Source organism: Natrix helvetica (assembly GCF_964273705.1).
Source record: "Natrix helvetica genome assembly, chromosome: 9".
NCBI classification, from domain to species: Eukaryota; Metazoa; Chordata; class Lepidosauria; order Squamata; family Natricidae; genus Natrix; species Natrix helvetica.
The window spans coordinates 17,933,650-17,940,987 of record NC_138560.1 but is presented as its reverse complement, the minus strand read 5'-3'; positions in this window follow the sequence as shown (position 1 = coordinate 17,940,987).

Below are 7,338 nucleotides of genomic sequence, written 5' to 3'. Positions count from 1 at the left end.
CTCTAGAGCTCAAAAACGAGGGTGAGATGGAATATCATGAAATCTGGGACAAATGGTACCAATGGTTAGAAATGAGGGGAAAAGGCCAGGACAGAAAAACACAGACAAGTTAAGAATTGCAGAACATGGTATTAAGAATGTGTGATAGGTATGAATAGGATATGTATTTGTATGATTAGTAATTATATAAAAGAAAGGATCAACAGACAGGTAATCTGACTGACTATATATGCCTATGTATTGGATATACAATGTAATTGTTGTAAGATCTAATCACTATACATTTATGCCAGAAATGTCGCACTATGTCCAATGTTTTTTAATGTTTAACTAATAAAAAACTTTATATATAAAAAAGAAAGACACAGCCTCAAAATTTGTACAGGTAGTCCTCAATTTGTAAACACAATAGGGACTGGAAAATTCACTGTTAAACAGTGCGGGTTTAAATGATGCATCACATATACCAAATTTTATAAGCTTCCCCCCCCCCTTTTTTTTTTTTGCCATGATCTTTAAGAGATCTTCAACCAGCAATGGGAAATATCCATTTGTGGCAGTTTACAAACTCCAAAATTCACAACAGAAACAATAAGTGTAAACATAGGCAAACCAGATACAGTGAAACAGTGATTTTTCAAGAATGGACAGATTTAGAAATGAAAGGTGAATTGATACTGATCTGCAGCAATGGACAACTATGTTGTCTGTCCACATTTGAAATTAGCTACAGTAGACAAAGGGACAAGGAAGACAAAAAAAGCACTCAATATGCTCGACATTTCAGGGAACATTCCGTTTATAATATTGAGTGGCATTATTTCTGTACATTTGTTACCGCAAACTGTAAGCAAACTCAGGGCAGCTTACAAAATCCAGATACAGTAAAAGCTGTTTAAAGTTTAAAGCAACAGAGACAATCTGGACTGAACCCAGGACAGAGACCCCACAAATGGCCTGGGACCAAGGCCAGATTTTTTTTCCAAACACGTTTTTTATCTTAAATGATTTATACATATCAATGTGTGAATGGTGTGATACCTGGGTATCATACATTTCAATACAAATAAGTATAATATTGTTACTCACAATTACTACATTTCGTTCTCATTATTTCATATTGCTTACACACCCTTCAGTTTCTAAAACCTCCTTCTTATTCTTTTTTTCATATATCTTAATATGTATGTGTGTATGTATGTATGTATGTATATGTGTGCATATATATATGAAAAGTTACAAACACACACACACGTGTGTGTGTGTGTGTTTTCGTAAATTTTCATGGGTGTAGGTATGCTGGTCTTGTTGTATTCGGGTCTTTTCCCATGTAAGATTGAGATTGTCTTGGCAACATTTCAGCGAGGTCTCACTCGCCATCTTCAGGCTGGGTTTTGAGCTTAAAGTGTGTTTAAGCCCAAAAACCAAAACCCTTAAGCCCACTTTAAGCCCAAAACCCATCCTGAAGATGGTGAGTGAGACCTCGCTGAAACGTTGCCAAGACAATATATATATATATGTGTGTGTGTGTGTGTGTGTGTGTGTGTGTGTGTGTGTGTGTGTGTGTAAAAACCAGTATAGAGATATCTGCCATTATACACTACTAATCAATTTGGCCATTGTGTGCATGACAGGCCCCTCCACCCGCCTCCCATCTGTAATTAGCTTTGTTGTTTTTACATCAGGCATGTTAATCGATGCTCCTAAAAATGGTTTTTACATGCACAGTGGCTAACGAAAGCTAAGTGAGCAATATATTTTAAAGTTCAGGAGATCACAATGTCTGTTTCTTCTTTTATAGCTACACCTGGAACTCATATTTTTAGGATAATTCGATATATGTTTTCATAGATTTTCACAGGTGTAGGTATGCTGGTCTTGTTGTATTCGGGTCTTTTCCCATGTAAGATTGGGATTGTCTTGGCAACATTTCAGCGAGGTCTCAATCGCCATCTTCAGGCTGGTATTTTGGGCTTAAAGCGTGATCGGAGCTGCCGTCCCTCTACAAACCTTGGGGGGGGGGGTTTGGAGTACTGGCCCCGTTTCAGCAAGTGGATTGATTGGATGTGTGGCTGTATCATGATTGGTAGATGGGTGCTGATTGGTGCTGGCTTTGCGTCCGTAGTTGTTTTGTGTTGGAACGGCCTGGATGGTGGGTGGGGCTCGTTTGTTTACCAGGGCTGGTAGGTGGGAGGTATCGTCACGTTTATTCATGTTGTGGGGTTGTTTCTCTATTTCGATAGCTTCCATAATTAATCTCTTGTTGAAGTGTTCTGTTTTGGAGATTAACCTGGTTCCTTCAAAATTAATTTCATGTCCTGTAGCTTTAAGGTGCTGGAAAGGAAGGAAGTTTTTTCTTACTGCATTCTTGTGTTCTGCGATGCGTGCAAAATCCAGCTAGAAAACCAAGGAGTCTACGAAATACCATGCAAAATCTGCCCTGCAACATACATAGGACAAACTAACAGGAGAATAAATACACGCATCGCAGAACACAAGAATGCAGTAAGAAAAAAAGAAAAAACTTCCTCCCTTTTCCAGCACCTTAAAGCTACAGGACATGAAATTAATTTTGAAGGAACCAGGTTAATCTCCAAAGCTGAACACTTCAACAAGAGAATAATTATGGAAGCTCTCAAAATAGAGGAACCCCCACAACATGAATAAACGTGATGACACCTCCCGCCTACTAGACATCTGGAAACCAGCCCTGGTAAACAAACGAGCCCAACCCAAGCCGTTACAACACAAAACATCAACAGACCCATAGCCAGCACCAATCAGCACCAATCTACCAATCATGATACAGCCACACATCCAATCAATCCACTTGCTGAAATGGGGCAAGCACTCCACCCCCCACCCCCACCAAGGTTTATAAGGGAACGGCAGCTCGGATCACGCTTTAAGCTCAAAACACTAGCCTGAAGATGGCGAGTGAGACTTCGCTGAAACTTTGCCAAGACAATCCCAATCTTACATGGGAAAAGACGCGAATACAACAAGACTAGCATTTATATATATATATATATATATATATATATATATATATATATATATATATATATATATATATATATATATATATATATATATATATATATATATATATATATATATATATATATATATATATCCCTTTATTTATTTATCAGTACAAATATAACATATATATATATATATTTATTATACATATTCCACTTATTTGTCTCTGCACATCTATTTATGTTAAAGTTTCATCCTTCCTTCTTTCATTATTCAATGCCTCAATGTTCACTTCTAATACCAATCACAATCATTTGAGCCTTTAAAGTACATCTATTCATATTCTTTCCAATCCTCCAATTCGTTTATTTCTATTATTACCAACGCCAGATCTTAATTGTTTAGTCCTGGGGAGAGAAGAAAACCTGACTGAAACAAGTCCAGATGATCTGTTCCCTGAAAAAACCTTGGTCCCTACTATCCATGGACTTTCTTCACAATCTTCCTCACAAAAAGATTAGAAATGGGGCAATAATTGTCAACATTTGTCCACAAAGATGAGGAGAAGAATCATTCATAGGATTTATACGACTGCAGATCTCACAACAGTGACTCTTGACACCATATGAGATTAAAGCAACAATTCGATTATCTCAGTCACAATGCCTGAGGTCAAAACAATGATCTCAACTGATAAAAAAAACAACATTAACCAGCCGAGCTCGCCTAACTTCTTATCACAAACACCTGGGGGAAACCTCAATGGTCTTCAATGTCTTATGAAAACCTTAATAGGATCAAACCATCTAAATTTCCAGAGGGACGCTGCTCCAGAGGACAGACACTGCCGTGAGAAATCACAATTCCTGGACGTTTCCCATTTCTCTTCGCCAAGGATTTGCCCATGTCTCCATCTTAAATCATTGATCCCAAATCTAGCAACTTTATGTTGTGTGGATTCCAACTTCCAACAGAGTTTCCCAGCTTTAAATTTGCAGAGGTTGAGAAACACGGCCTTAACAGCTCTTGCCACAGAAACTCAGTGAAATCCATGGCCCAGGCAAGAAACAACTTTAAAGTTGGCATAAAGTGTCTGACACAACCCACTCATCCAACATTCATCTAGGAAAGACATGGTTGAAGAGGATGTTCCAGGCTCTAGGTATCCCAAGAAAGAAGGATAGCCTTCCAGGCTCTAGGTATCCCAAGAAAGAAGGATAGCCACTGTAGAAGTGGTGGGATTCCAAATCTTTTCCTACCGGTTCTATGAGAGAGCACTCAAAGACCACCCTTGGTGTCAGCGCTGGTGAGCTGAGCTGTTTTTTAGCTCAGCTGAGGCGTGGCAATCCATTCTGGCGCGCGAATCAGCTGAGCTAAAAAACAAGGGAATATAGAATAGGGAGCGACAAGGGCGGGAGGGCGGGGCCAACCAGAGGTGGTATTTGCCGGTTCTCTGAACTACTCAAAATTTCCGCTACCCAAACCAGTCCAAACTGGCTGAATACCATCTCGGGTCTGTAGTGATCAACCACAAAAGGCCATTTCTCAAGGACGTCACATTGTTTAGGATAGTATTTCTCAACTTTGGCAATTTTAAGATGTAGAAACTTCAACTCCCAGAATTCCCTAGCTAGATATGCTGGCTGGGGAATTCTGAGAGTTGGAGTCGATACATCTTAAAGTTCCAAAGTTTGCTGGCTGAGGAATTCTGGGAATTGAAGTCCATACATCTTAAAGTTTCCAAGGTTGAGAAACACTGGTTTAGTATCTTGTGCATCGCAAGCAAATCCAACTAAGTTGACTTAGTTGGCATGATGCAACTGGTACGTGGCCAGGTACCAGACTGCCATATTCTGCCTATCTCCCAGAGCAAGCACAAGGGCAGCCTCACATGGATGTAGGAGTTAATTATAAGTCACTGCATCAGGACTGGCCTTGAGCAATTCTGTTGGGAAATGCCTGCCACCTTTCCTTCTCTGTCACTCAATTTTGAGAAGCAGGTTTATTCCTTCGAGTCTACCATCCATCCACATCACATGCTCCTAGTATGCACCCTTGCTGATCACTGCCTCAAGAAAAGCTAGGCTTTATTTGTTGTAGGGCTCATTTCTGGAGATTTAGTACGTATCTCCAGATTCATAATTCAAAGGTCTCTTTTCTTCCTTCCTTCCAGTCTATATAGCTTTGATATTTCTACATTGCCAGTGGAAAACCGGTTGCTTTAACTCAGGGATGTCCAAACTTGGGAACTTTAAGACTTGTGGACTTCAACTCCCAGAATTCCCCAGCCTTGAAGTCCACAAGTCTTAAAGTTCCCAAGTTTGGACACCCCTGCTTTAACTATTCTGATTGCCATAGAAATCATCTATTTCCTTTCTGATCTTTTTCTAATTTGTCCTTGTCTCTTTTTTTTTAAATCTTCCCAGCACCCCTCCCCTATCTGCACCTTATCTATTCTTCAGCCCAAGAAAACAAAACTATCTACTATCTTTGCTTCTTTACTAACAATTTAAATTCATGAAAAGTGTTAGATAGGGCAATGAGAAGGCAGACTCAGGGTTAATGCAACAACATTTGCATTATTACAACAGTCAAGTATGTACAATCCAGCAGCGATTAGGTCTGACAGCTCTCCTTTTATAGGGAGCTGTCAGACCTCTCAACCAATCAGATTAAACCTCTGTTCCCGCCTGAACAGAGGACTGGAGTGGAAACCACAGTAGCTTGTGTTAATATCTAACAAAATGGTTGGTTTTACCATTATTGTTTTCATATTTAACTAACCTCGTTGTTTTGGGGTGGGTTTTTTTGGCTTTCCATTTTCACTTTGCTAATGACTTTTGTAGCTTTCCAACGTTCAAAAAAAGGACTATCATTTCCCTTATCTCAAATGTTTAGGATCCAATTCTGATGAGTTGTCATCTCTTCCTCTCTTGTAATTGATATATTTGTTTGTATATATTTGTTTGTATATTTGTTGTTGAAGAGTTGTCATCTCTTCCTCTCTTGTAATTGATATATTTGCCTCTCTTGTAATTGATATACATGCCTTTCTTATCTACTATCTCCCTTTTTAAATGGCTTTTTCTCCCACTTCTTGTGAAGATTCCTCAAAAGAATAATCAAGACATTAGTCCTAAATCTCAGATTCTGACAACTGGTCCTCGACTCGCATTTAGTGACCTTTCAGAGTTACACCGGTACTGAAAAAAATGACCTATGACCGGTCCTCGCACTGACAACTCTCACAGCATACCTATGATTGTGAAATCAAAATTCATATTTATGATGGCTACAGCATGCCAGGATTATCTGATCATCATTTGCTACTTTCCCAGCTGGCTTTCCACAAGCAAAGTTAATGGGGGAACTCAGGCTTGTTTAATGACTGGACAATCCACTTAACAATTGCAGTGATTCGCTTAACAACTGTGGCAAAAGGGTCGTAAAATGGCATGTGATTCACTTAACAACTGCTTTGCTTAGCAATGAAACTTCTGCTTCCAGTTGTGGTGGTAAATCAACGGTTACCTGTACATAATCCAACGAAGCAAAGGGAATCTCTGCTCCTGCTCTTTCAATTGTCTATCTTATTTTAGCTGTCATCTTTATTTCTCCATCCAAGTCTTGGAAAGTGATTAATTGAAGGTGAGCTTCTAGGTTCTAGGGATCTGCAACCTTAAAGATTCAAAGAGCCATTTGGACCCATTTCCCACAGAAAAGAAACCACTGGGAGCTACAAAACCTGGGTGGGCGTGGCCAACTCGATGTCATTCACTCCCACCCAGTCACATCACACACACACACACACACACACACACACACACACACACACCAGCCATACCCAGCCAGGTTTTTTGGCTCCTCATATTTTCTTTTCTGTGGGAAATGGGGTCTCTCTCTTTCTCTCTCTTTCTTTCTTTCACTCTCTCTCTCTGTCTCTTTCTCTCCATGCTCTCCTGCCCTGCTTCATGTGTCGAGTGACGGGGAGGGCAAGGCGTGGGGCCAGCCAATGGTGGGATCACCTGACAGGGAGCCACGGCAGAGGGACGGAAGAGCTGCATATGGATCCAGAGGCATGGGTGGCCAACACTTGTTCTATCTAGGTCATCTAACCCAACTTCTTACCTAGGGTAAGGATGCAGAACCACAGTGACCTGCCTCTGTTCCAGCCTCAACACTTTGCGAAGCAGAATGTTCCATTGTTACACAACTCTTACCATTAACTATTTTTTCTTAAAGCCTAATCATACCTTGTAATTTAAACCCCTCATTTCATGACCTGCCTTGTGGAATGATACTGAACAATTCTACTCCTCTACACGACACCCATCAGAAGATACTTGAAGGCTG